Source organism: Labrus mixtus, chromosome 10, assembly GCF_963584025.1.
Source record: "Labrus mixtus chromosome 10, fLabMix1.1, whole genome shotgun sequence".
Lineage (NCBI taxonomy): Eukaryota > Metazoa > Chordata > Actinopteri > Labriformes > Labridae > Labrus > Labrus mixtus.
Window position 1 is genome coordinate 23,247,211 of NC_083621.1, and position 23,307 is coordinate 23,270,517.

Here is a 23,307-nt window from a genome sequence, read left to right on the forward strand (position 1 = left end):
AAAAAGCTACCAGGAGAGTTACATTTCACTGTGCAGGCCCCCCAACATAATGTCTTGCCTAGCATTTTATCTTCAAACAGTGTTACAGTGACCAAATTTTCCTCTGAGGACAGTTTGTGTATCAAGTTATGAACAAATACCACAGAATCTGTACACGTTTCCAACTTTCAAATTTCTCTACCAAAACTACATAGTGCACCTTTAAATTGGCTGTACTGATGAAAAGGTAAATTATAAGACTGGACTGTATCTTGAATTTGCCTCTGAATCGATTAACTGTTGGTATAACTTACACTGGAGAAGTCATGGCAGGCTGGAGAATCCTTCCATTTACATTTTCTATAAATAAACCTCTATGTAAATCTTGTTGGAATGTGTATGGTACATGACTTCTCACTGATGGACTTGCCATGGTCCCCTGATCCTGCAGTGACAGTAATAGAATTCACACCTCTTCTGTAGGTCTTTCATTTCCATACTAATGCGTTGCCAAGTCTCATACTGATTCATGGAATTCCTGTGGGTGATATTGGCATTACAAAATACTGCTCTGACAAAGGAGACAGTCCTGTCACTAAAATATCTTATTATTCCCTTCTGGCTCCATTTTTCAATGAAACTTTGAACTGAATATTATACGGACTATTTCTTAATTACCTTATGGAATTGTTCCTAGGATCTTATAAAATCTTATATATGGGACCACAATAGGTTGATGCAACACAACCTGGCGCAGTCTAGGCCCGTGAAGACTGTTTCGTCATGAGCCAGGGATCCGGCCGAAGATTTCTGCCTTTTAATAAGGCAGTTTTTTCTTACCACTGTAACTTTTGCTGCTTTGCTAAAGTGCTCATGATGGATAGGCCGGATCTTTGTAACATAGCAATAAGTAAGGTCTTTTACCTGCTTTTTGTAACATAACAATGAGTAAGGTCTTTTTACCTGCTCTTTTGTAATGTTAACAGACAAAGAGTAAGGTCTTTTTTACCTGCTCTTTTGTAATGTTAACAGACAAAGAGTAAGGTCTTTTACCTGCTTCTTGTAAAGTGTCTCGAGATAACACTTGTTATGAGTTGACGCTATACAAATAAAAATTGATTGATTGATTGATTGAAGCAGATATCTTACCAGCTATAGGCCTCCATACTGTAAAAAGCGTTGATCTCACTAGGGGGCCATGCTTGTGGCATGACATCAATCCGTATATGTTCCAGTGACATGATGAGACGGCTTCTGATCCACTGGGGATAATGTAATCAGTATGTATGGAACAGAAGGCACCGTGAACTTGATCTGCACCTGGCCTCCAGGGACAACCATGAAGATAACAGAGATTGTTAGAAAAGATTCAGATGGAGAACAGGAGGCTATGGGAGGAACTTGCAGAGACATGAGTGGTTTAAAGAGGGGAACATGAAATTTCCAACACAGATAAGTTTATGTCTCTGGAGCTCTATCCACACGCGTACAAAACTCTTTAAAATGTCACAGTGAGCTGCATGTGTGAACACAAACAGCCAAATTGTTCACCCTGACTATTTTCTGATATTTTTTCCTGCCAGCCCAATTAAATTTTCATGTTGGGGTGAGCCAATGTGAAAATGCCACAGAAAAAATTCAGGAAATTCCCCGTTAGAGAATGGGAGGGGACGTTTATTGCCTGCATATGGAAGGAAACCTATGCGATCCACATGCTTGTTATTAATTACTTTGCTTCATTATGAATTCTGTCCTTCGCCACTCGTTTGTTTATACTGTGAATACATCCAATTACACATATCATTGATATAAAGGCAGAAATATCATAGCATTGAAACTGTGTTGATCATCCACCATCTTGTCATATCCTTTAATGTCATGCCCTGCCTCCTGAGACACGTTTGACAGGGAAAATGTCCCACTGTCAGGGATATGTTTGAACAAGTAACTCCAAAGAATTCAGGGCCGGGCTGTCCGATTGTTTTCTGAGTGCATTTAGAAAAATGTTTCAGGGGCATCTGTTATTTTGGCCCTTGAATGCTTGAAAATATTTTTAGGCCACTGATACCCCATGCTTTGAAGTGTCCAAAATGTATGAATTAAAGACTTTATTTGAAATAAAAAATAAAAGTAGATACTAATATTGCAAAAAAAAAAAAGAAGGTAGCATTGTCCAAAAAGAAGGGCAGGGTGTCTCCTTTGTCATATCTGTCATTTTCATTTAAATATGTTTACGCAGCCTAGAAAAAAATACTAGGCTGTACCCACTCATACACAGGGAGAACATGCAAACTCCACACAGAGAGGGTCCTGTCAGACGGGCATTCAAACCAGGAACCTCCTCGCTGTGAGGCAACAGTGCTTACCACTGCACCACAAAAGATAACATTATATATATATATTTTCTATATTCATGATAATCAGCTGGTCGTGTTGCTTTAGTGAAGGGAAAAACAAACAGAGGTCCAGTTTTTCTTTGAGCTTCTATTAATGGATTTATATAAGCTTTATAACATGATGGTGACTCATACGTACCTGCAGGTCTGGCTCTATACTGACCACCTCTTTCTTTGTATTAATTTCTATAATTGCCCAAGGTCATTGTTACATAACCTCTTTTAACACACCATATATACATCATGCATTACATTTACACAGCACCTTACAAAGTCTCATATTGTGTTGAAGCAATCATTAACCAAAAGTCATCCAGGACCACTGTAAAATCCAAAAAGTCACACAAGTATGTAAGAGGCAGTCTGATATTAGAGTTCTCCCAGAAAGAAAACAAGTTTAAACTGTCTTCCTTCCTGACGATTTTTATTCTGTTCAGTGAAGACCACAACATGCAGTTTCTGTACAGCCGTGTAGCTCTTTTAGTAACGTCTGTTTCCCTTTGTGGAGTTTACACTACTGACAGTTGTGCATTGTTTCCCTGCACAGCTTGCAATACACAAATGAATGGGGATGAAATTTTCAATCAGGTCAGGTCGCGTGCAGCCTGTGGTGATGGGCTGCACTCGTGGAAATATACTGGTATATCGGTCACACCGTTGTATAGGACGCAGCTCAATTTTAAGATATTAAAATTGCATCTTATAAACTGGATTTTATCTTACACTCATATACACACAAATAACAGTTGTGTCAAAATAACAAGTAATGCATGTTTGTGCCCACTAATGTTAAACAGTTTAAACAACTTTGAGAGGTCTGTTGTTCAAGAAAAAAACATTAATGAGACAAAATTTCTCAGTGATGTCATTAAATGATAAATTGTATGATAAGTCATTAAGAGGGCGCGAGGCAATCCTTTTATGATGAGAAAATATTCTGAGACATTTTGTTGTGTTCATTATCATTCATTCTTTGGATTCATTCTAAGAACGATGTCTCTAACTCTTTCCACCGATCTGATAAGGGGTGCTTCAGTTCTGCTGCTAAGTTTGGTCTCTACAGTGAAGAAGAAACTTAACTGATTCAATGTGCAGTTTTCACATACGTCATGATCTCTTTCTTCATGCAAGAGGAAGGAACTTGGATTTTGTGTTGACTGTTGCTCCATGTGGGTAAAAAAGCAATGTGTTTGTGAAATGAATTAAATTATTCACCGTCACATGATGTATTTATCACATTATAAAGATGCTTTATGTACATTCATATATTTTTTATTATGTCCTCACAAGCGCCTTTAATCTCACATGAGCCAATGTGTAATTGGATCATGTTTGTATTGCTAGTCAGACATGCACATCTCGAGGATGTACAAGTGGAGAGGATGTTCCACCACACAAAGGTTTTCTCCTTTGAGATACGGCACTAGATAGGAGCGAAGAGTCGAGAGAAAAAGGGGGGTTAATACGTGTGGAAGAAAAATACTCCATTATGTCTGTCTGAGTGACAATTCCTTAATACTTACACAGATTATTCCACTGTGCAGTAAACCATATCATGATACGTTTTATAGGCTTCTGCTCTCCTCCAGCGACACACCTCCAACCCCCTCCACTCGAGTTCTCACAAATGAGTCAGACGCAAGTGGCGGACAGAATTGTCCTCGGATGGAGCTGCAATTGCCTGTGGCCTGCATTGTTGTGTTAGCGGGCTAATGTTAGCACACTTTAGTTAGCCCGTAGTTTCACATTGCATGTGAATTTACACAGAATGAGCGTGATCTCAAAACGCTCTAGTGACATCTAAATAAGAAATGAGTATGTTTTTCTTCTTTTCTCTAGTCCTAAACTAAAACAGCTTATATAAGCAAGAGGAGGGGTCGGCTACCCTGTCCAAGTAAACCTTATGTAAACACGGCTCCGACATCAACACAGACAGTGAGACTCACACTTATCACTCATTGTTGCCAGTCATGACTTGATTTTTGCTATATCTATGTGTTAAAAGTTGTACATTCTTCCTTTAATGTTTCACATGTGGTAAACTGTCTGTGTCATGACATCGCTTTTAAAGTTGCAGCACATTTTTACCCTGCTCTATTTGTTCCTCTGATTTTTGCCATTGCCTAATGAAGCACATAATAACACGTAATAGTGTTATTTTAGTCCAATAGATAATTTTTCAAGAGAGAAATGTGTGACCCTTCAAAATCTGATTCGATTTCATGGAGCATTTGGCTTGCATTGAACTGCAAAGGGTTATGCAGACATTTTGCATTCTGAATGAACTCAACCCTGAATCATGAGAGAAACTAAACTAATACATCTGTAAAGAAATACTGGTCAAACAGAAAATATAAAGTTCATCTTGGTACGAGCATTTATTTAAGCACTCAATAAAAATGAAGACAAATCTTACAGTTAAACAAAATTCTTACAAACTATTAGTCATGCAATTAACTTTTATGATTTAGTCTCTTCATACAAAAATATATCTCTCAAGAACAGCGCTCCTGACTTCTGAACATTCAATCTTTGAGATGTTTAGAGTCGTGCCAAGTTATTAATATTTAATTTACTGTCAGGAATAATTTGTGCTTGTTTAAATAGTTGTGCTTTTTTGCCAATCCACACTCCAAAGGTTTTTGGTTCTTCTCAGAATAACAATGGTTCAGCCTCATTCCAAAGACTTGAGTCAACCCAAAGTTTTAAAGAGCGTTGGAATGATTACAAAATCACCTCAAATTCTGCTGCAAAAACTCAATTCTTTACGTTGACACATACTGTATATATAACTTTTAATCACACAACCTTTTGGTGTAACCAACCTTCATCTGGTATAATGGCAGCAAGAAAACATTTCCATGTACAGTATGTATATAACCGAAGAGACGGCCTCTATTTTCAATCATCCAATCAGAGAGCCTCAGAGTCTCTTTGGTCAAATGTAAACATTGAAAGTTGCAAACCCAACATTCAAACTGGGCCCCTCCTCCTGGGCTCATCATCCCCAGAGGCACAAACTCACTGCAGGGCGTAGTGTGTACATTTACTGCTTGAACCTACACTGCAAGCAAACGCATGCTAACACAAGCTTACTGCCAACGTTTCGCACCTTCCTGTCGAACAGAAAGCAGGCAAACCCAGTGCCAAACAAGGCTTACCCTCTTTTGGATTGAGATATATCCACTTGGTGTTTCACCTCACTATGATTATATTTTATCTTCTTCACTGCTATGTACATGTCCATCATATTCGCTGGTTTGGGCCGTATGTTTGACATCCCTGCATTAGAGCAATGCAAATCATACCAAATGCATAAAGCATACAGGTCATCCCTTCCAGATTAAACTAGGATCACATCCAACATGGCATCATAATTCTTCCCTGGAGTTATTTCTGTTCTGTCTGGTCCCACAGCAGCCCTGAGTGACTGTGAAACATTATACTGAATAATAACTGGAGTCCACTGTATTCCCCTCAGGTACACCGTCAATTGTTTCCAACAGTCAATCATCAGGAAGATCCCCTCAGGCGGCATGGTGGCCCATCGGTCACAGACCTGCACAAAACAGTAACATCTAACAGTTTCAGTCAGGCTGTTGGCTTTTTTGAGACATGTCAGTCCCCCTAACTACACATTTACTGCCTGCTTTTTAAATCCTGTTTAAGGCATATTGAACAACGTCAAGGAGATCTCGTACATTAAATAACCTTTATACCCCTAATGTCATCCCTTTCCTTTCCTGTGAGCCAATACGGTTACTCTCTCTCTTTTTTGTTTGTGCTAACAGCTTCATATGCACTCTGAAGACAGACGGGGCAGCTATGCCACATTGTAAAACATGCTGGTCATCTCTTTTTATGACAGTAAAACAAATAAATCCTTAAAGTAGCCAAATATTGAACGTTATTATTCACTGTCATGTTGTTATTACAAGGTTTACGCTCAAATATCGTTTTTGATTCATGATAATGCAAGCCCTGCCCCACTGGGTCAGTTTCTGGAGCGTAAGCACAGCCATGAACAGCTGTACACACATCATAGTAGAACTACAAGATCACATGAGAATAAAGAGAAAAACATGCAGACAACATGTTACTTTGTCTTTCTGAGGTTTCTTTGTTGTTCGTTTGGTGTCTGTTTCTGATGTAATGTTGATAAAGCGATGGAAAATACGATCGTGAGTCCGTGTATTGTCTTTCACTTTGAAATTGGCCGGATGCCTCCTTGTCTGACTTTGTGTCTGGCTTGATCAATACTTGTCCAGCTTGGCGCGTGCTTGCACCGTGCTCCATCGAAAAAAGACTTGGAGCGGATTTGAGATGTCACAGCAAATGGCAATGTTGTGTGCAGTGCTGACAGACCGCGGTGCACATGGACTGGTGCACATCCATTGGATTATCAAATGTGCTACCAACATGCTTTGGTGTCACTGTGAGTAGATGGAACAAACTGGTTTTGGGCCGAAACAAAAACTTAAATGAAACATGACAGAGCTTCTTCATCCTGCATTACATAACACTGTACTTTGAGTCACCTGTCGGCATGGGAATTACCGCAATTTATCCGTCAAGCCACCCATCCAGGTATCAATTATCTTCCACTATCCTGAGCCGGGCCAGGTCAGGTACAGCAGCAGGCTTAAGTAAGTTAGCCAGTACATCCCTCTCCTTATAAATGTTTTCCAGCTCCTTCACGGTGATCATGAGGTACAGTGATTCAATGCAAATAAGATTAAAGGCACTTCAAATACTTTTTTCCACCATCATTTTTTAAGTTGCTAGATATAAGGAGTGGACTATTATAACCATTGGGGGAGGGGGGGGGGGGGGGGGGGGGGCGGTGTATTCCTGGAAGCCTGCTCAATATACTTCAAGTCATTTATAAGAGGCTTTTGTCGGAAGCGCTGCACATCTTAGAGTAAGTACAACACAAACAAGGAATTAGAGAGGAGGGAACAATGTCAGTGCCAACCAACAGCTTCAAGTCCAATCAGACACAAGTGCTGACAGGCAGTGCACAGGGTGGATAGAAGTAAACCGTGAATGGCTAGTATCTGCTGGTAAAATATGTGTCACACTGGGAAAACTTTGTCAGTAATACAGCTTTTCAGATTGCTTTTCAATATAATTTTTTTGAGGATGTGTTGAAAACTTATTCGTTTCAGATCAGTTTTAATGTAGGGTGACCAAACGTCCTGACTTTACAAGGACTGTCCTGTTTTCAAGCTCTGTGTCCCCAGTCACCCCAAATATCTATACAACATTACCTGGTTTTGAAAAGTCACTGTCCCGGTTTTGACCAACCACAGCAATCATGCTTTAAACACTTGTTTGTCTGCAAATATGTCAAAACATTTTGTTGCCAAGGCTGTTGCTGTTTTAGCCAATAGAGAAACATATCTAATGCAAGACAAGTCAAAGCTCAACACTGATTTGTCTGTACATGTGTCAATCAATCTCAGGGTTACGGCTGTTGCTTAGCTAACCTAGCTTATCATATTGACAGAACCTGCTGCGAAACCAAAGGTTGGCTAGCTGTCAGGCTGAAAAGGAAGTCAGTGTTTCCAAAGAGCTCCGGGCGAGTTACAGCTCTCTATGAATATGCTGTATTTTGCACACACTGCAAGTATCCATTTTCAATCGCCCACGGTTAAAATGTCGACACACAAAGCCTATTAAAACGAGCAAACACAAACGATGGGTACAGGTTTGAAGTAGCGCTGTCACGATCTACCACCTTTTGTGATCAGTGCAGGTCACCGATTCGTTGATCGATACGTGGGGGTTTGAAAAAAATGAACGTGTCCAGATCTGCAGGTTTTATAATATGGTCACCCTATTTTACTGGTCCATTTACTTGGATAAACCAGATGAAAGTCCTATCCTGAGGAGACAGTGCTAATCAGGTCAGCTAAGCTCGCAGTGTCTGAGATCATTTGATACGCTGAAGGGTTACTAGTAAATTACTCTCATTAAAATGGTGCTATGGTTCAACTCTCCTAAATTTGTAAGGTAGCAAGGCAGGAAAATGTGTGGCAATGTGTGGCAATTTCTGTTGCCAACAACTACATACAAGTTTCTTGGCCTTGAAGGACAGTGCAGCAGGTTTTGTAAAAAAATGTATCTGAAAAATCAAGTTTTCTTCAACATTTTTGTGTCAAAGAGCTTTAGAAAATCTTTTCTGTTTTCCTCTGTTGTAATTGCAACGGAATCCTTGAAACTGCATGTGGATGGAAGCCGTATGGGTGCAGGTGCTTTTTTTATTCGACCCTGTTGATCGACCTGTGGGATAACTAAACGATTTGACTCTTTTGAGTTATTTTCTATCAAGGAAAGGCCGACTTTTGAATTTTGATATATGCAATGCTTGGAAGTCGTTTTTTGTGACATAATGAAGCTCTGCCAAGCTAAGCCTTTGTAATTCAATACTGAACCCCGTAATATGGTGTCCTATGGTGTTTGAATTACATAGCATGATGGCTGTGCAGAATAAAAAGAGATACAAGCAGCCCAAGCTTTAGATAAACACACACACACTCAGCCACATGGCGCTGTCCCATCCTGCACGCCCGTCTGATTACAGAGATGCCATTTCATCTCAGTTACACCTTTGTTGCTACCTCTGAAGACAGCTCAAGAGAAGAATGCTTTTGCTCCACCACTCCACTCCTGTCTTTTACATTTAAGACGTGGTGTAACACAACCATAACAGTCCTGCCTTCAACTGGCAATGTAATTTTACTCTGTGAGTGCTCATCTGGTCGTCTACAAACACCATATACTTTTAAATCTTAATGAATTCATATCACTCTTTGATACTCTTAAATTATTCTCCAGATGACAGATTTGCTTGATACTTAACTCTTTAATCATGAGTCCAAGAAGTCCCTTTGGCTAATTGGGATATTTTAATTCTACTGCACTTTACCTAAAACCATGAACCGTTAAATAAGATATGACATGTTGCGTAATGAACTTAAAGGATGCTGGTAGAAATATTATTTACAATTAAGGAGAGCTAGTCTAAATGTTGCAGCCTTCTTCTGGTCTCTATGTCAAGGAAGGCTAAGGCCAGGCGTACACTGTGGGAAGGTTGTTTGAGTGGCACAACTGATTGAAGTCAGCCAAATTTCATATTGACCGTGCATTGTTTGCCATGCAGTGTACACAGGGGTGTGTGTGTGGCCCAATCCTGCCAGATGTTCCCAACCGCCTTGTGAATTTCTGGCAAGTTTGAAATTATGGCACAACCTATGCGTACTCTAACACAGTGAAAGCAGAGCCTCAAGGCTGTTCCCCAACTTCATGGCTTTTCTTTCCTGATTGCGCAAAATGGCAGACGACTTCTGAAAAACACTATATACCTGTTTAATGTGTCTTCCCCCTTCTATCACAAAAGATATAAACAAGAGCTGCAACAGCTGGGGATAACAAACTGCCAGGAACTACTTACTTATGAATTAGCTTGCTAGTTAGCTAGTGTTTGTTGGTGATGCTAAATGAGTGTGCGTGTGACAGAGCAAGGGCATTTTTGCCAGTGTTTGTTTTTGAGTTGAACTGGAATACACAGATTTGACTTCAACTTCCATCCGTGGGAATTTTTCAAAGGAAACTTTACCAACTATGTCAATGCTCTATTCTGATTTACCACGGAACAGTGTGAGCGCTCCGATCGTGCTTGACAACCACACCGTACAGCTTTAGCATGTCTAGCATTTGTGAGCTTTGCTTGTGCATTGTAAAATATTTGCTTGTACAGTGTGGGCTGATATTCCATCACGTTTATACAATCATACAGTGTATGCCTGGCCTAGGGGAACTGCCTCTACTTGTAATATTCTCAGTCAAACAGGTATTTTAAAGATGTCATTATTATAATCTCACTACTAGAGAGAAAGCAAGTTGGCAAGATATTTGTTTGTTTAGATTTCACATTGTTGGATTCCTCAAATAAAGTGCAACTATACCTATTCAAGTGTGCAGACACAGAGAAACAACAATTATATTACTGATGGTAGTTGTCATAGAACCTAATGTTGATGCATCAGGCTCCTGGAATAGCTCAATTGAGACTCTGACTTCCTCTCCCGGGTTATTTTTCACTGAGAGCGGGCTATGCCCCAGGGCCAACACTGCAGAGCTCAAATGACTTTCGAGTGCAAATTGTTTTGAAGACAAGTTGCATTTCATTTCAGTTTAAAATGCTTTTTTTTCCCTTTGTTATTTTTGAAGTTTTATAAATGGGATTCTAGGTGCATGAACCCAAATAAAAATGTCTGATGTAGTGTTGTAGTCAAGACTATACACTAACCAAGACATGCCTGAGACCAGAGTGCTCAGAGACCAAGACAAGACCAAGACATTTAGGGATCAAGACCAAGTCGAGACCAAGACCAAGACCAAGGCAGGGCAAGACCGAGACAAGACCGAGACCGAAAAATCATCATCTTGTGTGTCTCTCACTTAGACCGTAACACCGGGAAGGTTGCGTCCATAACCGGGGATTGCTTGTTTGTTTCTTTGTTATTTTAGTAAGAGGCATTTTCCTTCTAATCAAGTAAGGACGTGGAAAAAATGGCCTTTCAGTGGTGGTCCATTAAGTCTGAGACCAAGACAAGGCTGAGTGAAAATGCTTTCCATTCAGAGACCTAGACCTTCAAAAAGTGGTCTTCAGTCCGGTCTTGAGACCAAGACTGATTTGGAGTACTGCAACACTAGTCTGATGGATGGAGATCTAGCGAATGTAGATCAGAGCAGCAGGATGTAGTTATTTACTCTCCTATAAGTAGAGATCTTTAATCATCGGTGTCACTTTTGTTTTTTTTCCATGAGTAAGACTGCAAATTTTATAAGCTCAGCAAGCACATCCACACAATGTGACGTTAAACTCAGTGTGACAAAGGAAAAACTCCAACTTAAAGATCCAATTAAAGTGTTCTGTGCCTCTATCTGAGGAATTCATTGGCTGATTAGAGCTGCAGATTCCTGCTGTGACTCATGTGAGGCTCTAGATGTGAGGGAGGATAAATGACCCGTAATCGACTCCCAGTTACTTTTACGAAGTCAGAAGTGTTTCCTCTAATGAGACTGCTGCTTTTAAAGCAGAGAATGGGATTAGACGCTCTGTTTGGACCGACTTTCAGCTCATTGGTAAAGCAAATAATTGGACAGCTTGTTGGAGTTCAAACACAATAGCGCCATTTTGCACCCAGCTGTATTTTAAAACTCCATAATGATTACACCTGAAGCTTTCACATCACATCCAATCCACTGCTGAAAACTACCATACAAAAATGTTCAAATAATAGTCGTGTCTTTAATAGTTCCTGTTATTTAATAATTATTACCTTGTCATCTCTCTTTTTTAACATCTTGACCATCTTCTGTTTTATTTCTGAGACTAGTCTTTAGTGTTTCCTGTTTTATTTTGTAGTTCTTGTCCCCAGTATTTCTTTCAGAAACCTGAAAGTCAGTATTTCAGGTTTCCCTCCAGTTTTGATTGCCCTCACCTGTGTCTGATTACTCCAGTGACTATTTAGTCTCAGTGTTACTTCCCTCCTGTGTCATACATCTGCCTACCTTTCTTGCATGTACGTTGGAAGACTGTTAAAAAATACAGCAATTTTGGGGTGCCGGATAGCCTAGCAGTTACAAAGTTCGCCCCATGTACGGAGGCTATGGTCCTCGCCACAGTGGACAGGGTTTGAACCCGACCTCGGCCCTTTGCTGCACGTCATCCAACACTCTCTCCTCCCAACAGTTCGTGTCTCTCTACGTCTGTCTTATCTAATAAAGGCAAAAGTCACCCAAAAAACATCCTCAAAAAATGTAAAGTATAAAATGCGTCAATTGCTTTGTGACTAAACTATCTGAGGAGAAATTGGAACATTTGCATTACAATCTGTCATTGGAAAAAATTTGATATCACAACGAGACATGTGTGGTTGTGATTTGAACTCAGCCATTGATGTAAGGAATGTTCACATCATTTATGGGACCATCTACAAGCTCTTTCGTGCCCTATATGGGGTGGCTGTCTTATATGTCTTGAAGTTATTGTCTCAATTAGCATAATTACAAAACTTCCTGGTGTTCTCAGTCACTTCTATTTTGAATGGAAAACATTTTGTTTTGTAGTCAAATCATGTGGCTCATCATCACATCATTCCCCCCGTCTTTATCATCTGACTTAAAATGATTGTCTTTTATTGCTGAGCCTATGGTTCCTTTTTTTTGTTTTTGCCAACAGAAATGAATACAGATCTAGCAGATTTAGATTTTTCAAGGAGAACACAACATTTGCTATCAGAACGGAGAGGCACAAGAGAGGAAGACTGAGAAACAACAAGAAGAGGGAAAAAAAAAAGGATGACAGGCGGGAGCGCCATGAAGCCGTTTGACGGATGAAGACAAAGATGAACACACAGCAACGACGACAGCGCCACATCTGTTATCACAAGTACATCTGGACAGCTGCATTGAAGGCATAATATTACAGCCAAGGAGTTCTGCCACCAGAGTGTCTCAATCACATCCATCTAGAACAGAAAACACACACACTCACACACATTTAAGAGTCTGTATATCCCTCCTCTTTTTGAAAAGACATGACAGTGGTGTTCCCTGGATGAGTGGGCAGCGTGTGGATGTGACAGTTCATTCTTCTCTCCGACCAGCCACAGCAGAGACATGACACTGCACTGTGGGCGGCCGGCCGTGCACCCACTGCACCGTGTTACGTATTGAGCAGCAGACTATAAAGGCTTTGCAGATGCATCACCGTGTCCATAGCAACCGCTGCAAGCATCGTCACGGTGGTTCATTAGAAAATAATGACTCCGAGTACATAAACAGGGCAATAATGAAATGAAATAAAAGAGATGAGATGCCTGAAAGAGGCTGTTGACGTGCAGATGCCAATCAGTTCAGTAATTGTCTGAGTAAAGGGGAATAATGTGATCATGGTTAATTCGTCTCTAAAATTAGATTTCTACAACACAGCTAATTAGTGTGTTCTGTCCCAGATCCTGCTGAAATGTTCCAGAAACTACAGCGGCTCAAGAGCCTGTTACAACACAGTCATGAATATGTCTTGGAAATCAGGCGTTGCTGAATGTGCCGCATGGTGAACTAGTTTGTTTCATTTTTAACTTTCCATGTGTTTATTTTTTTTAACTTTATGTGGAAAAATGTGTACACTAATTCTGAGATCTGGGTCAGAAGCGCAGATGGATTGGCACATCCAATGTAAGGAGGCTATTGTCATCCCAGCCTAGGTTCAATGTCTTTTGAATTTAAGGTAAATAAATCACAGTATACTGGAAAACGTAGGTCCAGTATGTGATCTGTGATGATAGTGGTTGTTATATTGAGAATGCTTTATCCATCTAGAAGACAGTTAGAGTTAAGGGGGGCTTTAAGCCTCCTGGCAAACAGCTACAACATGCCCATCTCATCTGGTTGTCAGATAACCCATGGTCCTGATTATGCAAATGTATGCATAACTCTTAGCATTAGTGTTATCAGAACATATTAGTTTCAAAATAGTTCAGCCACCATATAGTGTCAGACTGAATCTGTTTTTTGAACCAGGCTGTAAACATGTTTATTTCAGCTGTTAAAAATTAGCATTTTAACATGGGACCTAATGGGGATTCCTTGGCTTATGCAGCCAGCCTCAAGTGGAGACTTTGAGGAATTGCAATTTTTTTGCATTTCAGAATTGACGTCATTTTTCAACACTGAATTTAATGTTAGACGATAACAAAAACCTGGCTGGTGGAGACCTATAAGGAGTCTAAGAGTCTTGTCTTAGATGTCATAGACTTAGGGCCTGTGTTCTGCTTTTTTTCTGGCTGGCAGTGCCCATTTTTAAAACTCAACCTATGCAGTTCAATGTTTTTAGTGCTTAGCATCCTGAGCGCAAAGATGTCTTGAGCATCAGCATTTTTTCGTTGATGCATTAAAAAGAGCTCATAGTTGAAAAAAATGCAGAGAAGCACAGTGCTCATCATTGTCACGTCTCCCTCAATGACCAATCAAAATCAAGAAGGGGCGGGACTTCTGATATCAGCTTTGTCAACAACAATGGCAGAGAATAAACTAATCAGACTTGTCTTTTTGAGGGTTACAGTTTCCAGATCGAGGACAACATTAATTTACATTTCTTTCATTTTTTCTTGGTGATATTTCCTTGAACTAAAGGAAACCTTAAGCAAAATGAGCTATCTAAAACAGACCTAACTGTCATTACAGAGTAAACAGGAGGTTAACTTTAGTTCCCTAGCAACAATGAGTGCTGGTAAGACACACTCTGAAACCAAGGTCGTGGGCACTGCCAGCTCAAAAATCTACGTAAGTGGACACAGGCTCCTTAATTTGTCAGAGGCATGTTCAAACAAACTTGCTTTAATTAACAAACTTGAAAGACAATTTCCAGACCAACATGAGATGAACTTTTCTGACTTTTAATATCTAGTATAAAGGATGGAATCCCACAGAAAACAATTCTTAGGTATCTTCAATTCCGGTGGTCTCTTTCGTTTCAATAAGCTACTGAATTTTATTAAAGTGTAAGCCACGCTTTCCCAACCTTGGGGTCCCAAGCCCACATGAGGTCTCGTGGAATTCAAATGGGTTTGTCGGAAATGTTTAATTCATGATTAATAAAACACATATTGTATTAAAATGTATATTTAACACAGGCTAATGTGGGCCAAAGCCAAAACAAGAAACGTCTCTGTCTGTCTGTCATCCATTATTCAGTCTGTCATCCTAGCCTTTCTTCCTCTGTCCACAGTAATACACATGGAAAAGCCTAAATGTGTTCAAAAATGAATGTTAACTAGCAACACAGTAGAAAAAACTATTACAATAATTGAAAACAAATTAATTTTAGCAAAACGCTGTATGTGTTGTGGATGTCTCAGGACGTCTCTGCAGAATGGATGACAGACAGACAGAAACTCTGCACGTTTCTTGTTTTGGCCAGAGTTTTGGGATGTTGATGTGGGGTCATGTGCCAAAAAAAGGTTGGGAACCATTGCTGTGAGCTATTCCCTTTCGGGTCCTGCATATTTACAAATGTGTTTTAAAACCAGAAACTCTTTTTTATTTGATCAGATACTGGAAGATAAAAGCAAAATATGTGGAATAAAAAAAATGGAAACTGTTCAGATTTCACTGAATCTGTTACTAATTCTCCTCTTACTCCATGTTTCTCCTTTTCTTTTATCCTACACTCCATATCATTCTGCCACATCTCCCACCATTATCTCAAACAGACCATACAGCCATAATATTTACTCAATCTAAACCTGTTTCTAATGTGTTTTTCCAGCACCTGTGCTGCCATCAAGCCCTCCCAGTCGCTGATAGCTTTCCTCACCACTCCTAACCCATCACATATCAGTGAGAGTTTTCACAGCTCATTTTCCACAAAGTAAGTAACTCCTGAGTTATTTTCTGACGGCATCTCTGGTAATTGGCAGTGGGTTTTTGAATAAGCCACAGAGTCAAAATGCACAGTGGGAGGAATATTCAAATAGATTCAGCAGGGAGGAAGATGACTGACAAAGAAAAAGGATTACAGAGCGTTCTATCACTGATGCAGAGATGACGATGATATCGTCTGTCTCAGAACGCAGATTTGTCAAATGATGGTGGTAAATCGTTTAATACCCCCACCGGCTTCACTGAAATAAATCACAATGGTGTTTTTTGCAACAAAAGTTATTTAAGTAATTCATATGGATAACAAGTTAAAGGTATACTATGTGACACTCTGAATATTCTAGGTCACATATTATGCTAAATACCCACCATGATTTCTAACTCTAATATGTGTCCCTAGTCTGTCAACACACCCCCCAATTTGGAGAAAAGTCCATCCTCTCCATCTTTTACCTGCTCTACTTTTCAGAAAATGTGTGCTCAAATAGGCCGTTTGGATATTTTCCCTCCATGACATCACAAAGGGCAGTAACCCCTCCCCCAGGTGGGTGATACTCCTACAGCTAGGTGGTTGTTCTGCCCTCTGAGTCTGCCATCTCACTGGAAACAGTAGGGCATGGAGCAAGAAAGCCTGAGCCACCCAAGCCCTTCCAGAGAGGGGGCATGGTCAGACAGAGCTCATTTACATTTAAAGCTACAGACACAGAAACAGCCTGTTCTGAGCAGGGCTGAAATAGAGGGGTTTATAGGCATGATCAAATACAGGATCAGAGTGGATTTTTTAACAAGAAACTTCACAGACATGTTTTGGGGCGCTCTGAGACTTATTTAAACTTGTTGAAAAGGAGAATAATATGTGACCTGTATTTATAGCAAAAATCAAGGTGAGGCAAGTTTATTTATATAGCACAGTTCAGTAACGAGGCAATTCAGAGTACTTCAGACATGATATCAGAAGCATCAAGACAAAGGGGAAAAAATAAACATTAAAAAAATACCTTTAAAAGTCTCAGAGCAGATACGTTAAAAAAATAAGATCATAGGGGAAAAAAATAATATGAAAAAAATAAAATAATAATAATAAAAAAAGAAAATCATTGTTTGAATATGCATACGATTCGTGTATTTTATTTTGAAGAAGCTGTGTTCCTGTTCTGAATTTGTTTCAGGTTGTAAACAAACCTGAAGCTTAGGATGAAGAGGTTAAGAGAGCAGAATGAGTTAAATGTGTATGCCCCTTCAAAGACTGATGTATTTACATCACATAAATAGACTAGTCATTTATCCATCTTCTCATCAGATTTATTTTTAGTTTTTGGATTTAAGTTGTCAGCACATCTCTCCCCAGGCTCAGCATCCCCTGCAGAACAAAGTTAAAATGCAGTTCAGCTCATAAAGTGGAGCTCATAAATTGGGCCTGGCAGGAGGCACAGTGCCTGAGGTCAGCTCCTCAGTCCACCCATGACATCAGTGCCTCAGGCCAGGTTGAGACCTTCAGACGTCCTGAGGGCAGAGGACTCCAACAGGAAAAATCTTTAAATGAGTTCTCATCACCGGACTCCATACAGAGCGTGACAGACAAGACAGTTACACATAATAGTGACTGTTAACTCTTAGAAGGTCACAGAGGAAAATAATTTTAGAAAAGAGATCTTAAGAAGGTTTCATTTATTTCTCCTAGACAACACTGAGATCCATGTGAAAGCTAAATGAAACAATAGCTTATTTCTCCAGCTTCTCACCCTTGCCTCCAGATAAAATAGCTGCACAAAATCTCAACCTAGTCTCCCTTTCAGTTCCAAAAGAGATCTCATCAAGTTCTGGAATGATTCTTGGATTTTTCTCAAGTTTTGAGACTCTTTTTGAGCTCAGGTGGAGAACTTGGAGAGCTCTCTCAATTTACTCAATCTAACCTCCCTTCACTTTTTTTCAAACTCAGTTTTGGAGTCATGTTGATCTCACATGGAGCAAAAAAAGAGCCTTGAGCTCTCTGCTCTTTTAATAAACATGATTTATCGGTGACATGAAAATGTACTATTTTAATGCAATACATTTTAAAACAAAGCCCTATTTTTATAGGTAACTTATTCTCTTTTATCTATTTATTTTTGCATGATCCTGTTATCTGCACTTTTTTTAATATTCACAGCACATAGGTACATCATGTGAGAAAATATTTACCATAATCAAACTGCTTTACTTTTTTAGAGTGAGCTTTCTACCTATTGGCCTATGAATATTAACAATATGCGCTACAGACACATGGAGACTTGGGGAGCAGTAAGCTGTAGCAGGCAGACACTGACACATAATAGGTTATGAAAATGGGCCAAAACTAGGTAAATTCTTAATACAATTTTAAGAACCCATTTTTATACAGTTATGAAAATAAAATAAAATAAAATAGACAGGATTATTAACACGTGACCAGTTGCTTAGATACACCATGCTCATTTTAATTGATTTTACATGTTGGTCCTTTCCAAAAAACACTTCCAAGGCACTTCCTTCTGCACTGTCTTCACATAATAGGTCTTCATCAAAGGACAGGTCATCATCTGGTTATGATCTTAAGTTCCCTCCTCAACAAACTCATGTAGGGGGTGACCAAATGTATCTATGTGAAAAGGATCTTCACTCTCTGATTCTTCATTAAGGCCAGTGTCATGTGTCTCTTTTGTGTGTTCAGAGCATTGGGAAAATGTATGGTTGTTGTTGTCACACAAAGTCCTGATTGATGGATGTTCCTCAAGGGCAAAGTCAGCAGATTCAGGAGTAGCATGGCACTCTAGTCCTTCTGTGCAGCAACCATCTGGCCTCCAGTTTGTTGATTCTAGACACAAAACAAAATCATATAAAACAGTTTACAAATTTGTTAAATGTACACCAAGTGTTCAAAGGCAATATTCATGAGTTTGTGGCTTACTAGTCTGTACGTGTTTATTTTTCATAGAAATTCTGTCCATCTTAACCCAATTACTACACTAATAGAGCGACGAAGAATGTGTTTTAAAGATATTATATTTGAATCTTTGGATATTAATTACATTATCAAATCATAGCCCTATAAACAATATAACAGGCATCTGTGCAGACAACACAGGGTAGAGGCAAACACATAGCTGCCTCAAAAAACTTGTTAAATATTTCTGGGAGGCATGCTTCTCAGTTGCAGTTTGCTTAACATGCAATAGAAGGGGTATGCGGTCATACTTTACCAACTCACTGATTGTTGGCTTCTGAATCATATCAATAATTTACAGCCTATTTTGTTGACTTTCACAAAACTTCATATGTCTGTGTATTTAGAAAATGTGTTATTGTTAGAACAGTTGTTACCTGAGTTCTCCACTCTTTGTGTGTCCTGCTGAAAACAGAGGAATCATAAGGTTAAGATATTCAACTTACAACATACTTATGGGCTGTTGTGTTCCTAGTGCAATAGTTTAGAGTCACTCAGAAAAAATGGCATGTTTGTGTATATTCTTGACAAAACTGTCATTTCAAACAAACCACAAAATTCTTATATTCTTACATAGTATTATGCTGCCAAAGGCAAAGAAACTACTGAAATGTAGCTGAGAGAAGACCTTAAATAACAGTTGACCATATAACCACAAAAAAATAAAAATAAAATTATTTTTTCTGTATCTTTTGCAAGTATTTTCTGGAATCCTAACTTTTCTTCTCCAGCGTGAGTCATATCTTTTTGTCATTTTCCAATGGATCAAACCCCAGCTCTTCTCCTGAAATAATTTCAATGGACAAAAAATAAGCAATTAATACCCTGAGTAATAAGTACTTGAAAACCTTAATTCAAAGTCAAAAAGCCTCTCTTTTCTTTAATTACAAAACATTTCCTGAATATTTGAACTATTCTATTCTTAAAAGTAAATCATAAACACATATACAGGCAGGTAAAAAAGACAGTCTCAACATTAAGTGTCTTAGTGAGGTGTTGTGCTACGACAAGCAGCCAGACCAGCTTCAATGTGCCTTGGCACTGATTCTACAAATCTGTGAATACTACAGGAGTGGGAAACACCATTCTAAATAAAAAAGAGATGTTTCCTCTTTTAGTGTTTTGATGATGGTAACGGAGATAACTGTCTAATATGTGACTCTATACATCAAAGTTCTGAGCTCACCAAATTAAAATATAGAGGTAAACTGTGTATTACTTACCCCACTGCCAAAAAGCTCTATCCAACTATAAAGGAGCAATGATGACCTCTGATAACGTGGTTGGACTCAATACAGATCCCTAGAGTTCACCAAAGACACAGTGGTCTGTGGACATGTGGACAAATCAGGTTTCCTCACATTAATACAGACATGATTTTAAAGCTAAAGTTCACTGCAGGAGAATTTTGTGTTATTTAAAAAATGAATACACTGATTTTCCCTGCTGATGAACTTTTTATTTCTAATTTGACAACTACACTCCAAGACTTTGCAGGACAGTAAACATGTAAACATACAGTAATTCATTGTCCTTTGATGCTGTTACTGTTCTTTATGTGTGATTTATGTACATTTTTAGTGTTAATTTTATCTGAGGCGCACATGAAAAAATAGTGTATAGGGACTGGAGGGGGTTAGATTACATTATATGAATTACTAGCTGCAGGTTTAATACAAAAGCAACTGGACAAGCTTCTAACCAGAGTTCGCCTAGCATGTGGCTAATTAACATCAGTTTCACTCATGATTAGCTATTAGCATGCTAATAAATATCAATGTGGTTGTTAAACTTCACCATTAGACACACGAGGCAGTACTATTAACACTAAACGCACATTGTTATGCACATTAACTGATGGCTCTCTGTGCTGTGATGCGAATGTGTTACTCTGACTGTATGGCTTCATTCTGTGGATTTATTAACTTTACTGTTTCTAACATTCAATAATCATATTATGTTAGCTGAGGATGTAAACTGCTTACAGAGGAAATCTTCTGTAACCATAAACACATTTTCTGTAGAGAATTACAACATTTCAGTACAATTATTAATCACTCACCAAAGCTGAACTGCGCAGGCGCATCAAGACGCAGTCCTGAGGTGAAGAGGACGTTGTGTCAGCAATCAAAAATGTTACTGGATGAGTGTGCTGTCCATTGTACACAATTCTTGTAAACTACAAGACATTACAAATTGGTCAATTTAATTCGCAAGGCGGACCTATGACGTAAGGAAGACACCGAGGGCGCAAAAGCAGCCAGGAGGAGGAATGGAGGAAAAAAGCAATTCTGAACCCCAAAAAAGACAGTAAGTTACACCTTTGTTAAATATATTGAGTCCAATTTTGTACAATTTAGCATATTTCTTATGATTTTGTGTTGCCTCTGATACTTAATTGAGGAATTTGGTCTTCAAATGCCGAGAGTGTCAAAGTTAGTTAGCTACTTTAGCACGTGGCTATGAACTTGCTTAGGTTATCTAGCGGTTAGCAGCAAGGCGCCCCAGGTTTCTTTTCAGTTGTTTCAGAGCTCCGATTGAGTCAATTACAACAAAAGGTTATTTCACAGCTAAACTTGTTTGTCTTTCATAAATTACAGATCATAAAACAGCGTAAAGTCATTGATTTTGGCTAATCTTACCTTGTTATTCTGTTTGTTTGGGATGTAAACAGCATCATGGTCGTACAAAAAACTTAAAACCACTTTAAAATGTTTTACTTCTGTGTACTGTATTTCAGGATGCAATGCCCTGCAGAACAACCTAAAAAAGAGGTTCCCAAACGAGCCTGCAACCCACCTAAGACATTTGATGAACCAGCTCCTGGCTCACCAAAAGATGACCAAGATGGTAACTATATTGTTATTTCACCGTTCAGCATTTAACAGTGTTTCATCCAGGAGGGATCTTGATGTTAGACTTAACTTGGCATTACCCTGCTCTAAGATATAAATCAATAAATTATGTCCTGTATCAAATTTAAAACTATTTCCTTCTTTTTATTAACTCTGAATGCCACTGTCTTTAAATAATTAACCTTGTCTGTTATAGGTGGTGACCAACTTAATGCTTTTAAAAGCTTTTTGGTGAGTATTGAGCAACTACGACCTAGAGTTGGTGTAGGTCACCAACACCAACAGAGGCACCATCAGAGGAGTGCCAAAATGCAGTGGCATTTGGGAAACATGGAAAAGTGCCAGAGGGGAAGACAGTCTTGGAGAAGTCAAAAGTAAATGGGATTTTAAGTAAGTATATCACTCATTTTGACCCTTTTTTCAGTGTGCATACTAGAGTAAGGATACCAGAATTTTGAACTTTGTTATGACCAGCTGGACACCCAAAACTTATAAATGCTCTCATTTTTATTTCCATCCTGCAAATTAGAAAGGATCTCTGAACACATAACAAAATTTGACACACTGTTTATTGCAATGAATTGCAAAATGAAACAAATAATGTGAGAATAAAATATTATTATTATTATATTTATAATCCAGAAGTATATGCTGTTTATTCTGCTCTCTGTCTGTATTTTAAAATGTTCTTACTTATATTTTACAAGGTTGCACAGTAGTGCAGTGGTTAGCACTGTTGCCTCACAGCACGAAAATTCCTTCTAAAATGCCCGTTGGACAGGCCTGTTCCTGTGTGGAGTTTGCATGTTCTCCCAATGCGTGCATGTCCATGCACTCCGGCTTTCTCCCACAGTCCAAAGATGTACTCGTTAGAGAAATAGGTCTCTTTTAATTTAGCCACAGACATAATTTCATAAGGTAAAAATTACTGATTTTATCAATTAAATCTGATGGCCTATAGCTATTTCACCTGTTGCTCTCTGCACCATCTAGTCAGAAGTCAGCGGTAATTTGAAAGGTACAAGATATGAAGTTAAAATGAGGAAACTCCAAAGACTGGATGTTGATTGTCTCTTGGTAACAACTAAAAACTTGATGAACTCCATGAAGAACACTGTTTCTGTATTAATCTGTAATTATTTTTTGGTGATTTGTGCTTTCTTTTATTTTTGCAGCTTACGTCATGCACTGTGGCACATGGAGAGGGTGGACACCAGTGGAGAAAGCAAAGGCCAAGAAAGCCCTCATAAACAAGTGTCGCATGAGGGCTAAGGGCTTGAATGTGGCACATTGAATGGACATTTTGAGACCATCTAATTAAGAAATGCTGCATGAGGTAAAACTCGCTTTTGTTCTGACGTTACCCCATAGTAGCAGTAACAGGCACTAAAAACAACAGAAAAAGGCAAACTTGCTGATTGTCTGTTTAGTTTTGTTGGTCACCCGGCTGAAACCTGTTCTTTATAGAAGCATCAGTATTGGTTGATGATGAAAATGAAGACTTGCTTCCTAATCAGCTATTTTAATAAAGGAAGTATTTGTTATAACATATCAAGTTGTTCGTTTTTATTGAAACAAATGTTGATCATTTAATGTTTATTATGTAGGTTGGAATTTGTAAGGCTGCTTAATTTTAGTAGGCTCTTCACAGTCTCTCTTT

The 23,307-nt window shown here is 38.9% G+C and overlaps 2 long non-coding RNA genes across 2 annotated transcripts; one reads left to right on the plus strand and one right to left on the minus strand.

The window, feature by feature from the left end:
• Positions 1–17,929: 17,929 nt before the first annotated feature.
• On the minus strand, positions 17,930–20,080 carry LOC132981532 (uncharacterized). Its single transcript, XR_009674593.1, has 4 exons — positions 20,016–20,080; positions 19,366–19,576; positions 19,170–19,197; positions 17,930–18,663 (listed from the first exon to the last, which is right to left on the minus strand). It is a non-coding gene; the product is annotated as an uncharacterized LOC132981532 (long non-coding RNA).
• A 1,119-nt stretch (positions 20,081–21,199) lies between these two features.
• LOC132982351 (uncharacterized) lies at positions 21,200–22,982 on the plus strand. The gene is made up of 3 exons (XR_009674701.1): positions 21,200–21,642; positions 21,844–22,037; positions 22,823–22,982. It is a non-coding gene; the product is annotated as an uncharacterized LOC132982351 (long non-coding RNA).
• Positions 22,983–23,307: the final 325 nt, after the last annotated feature.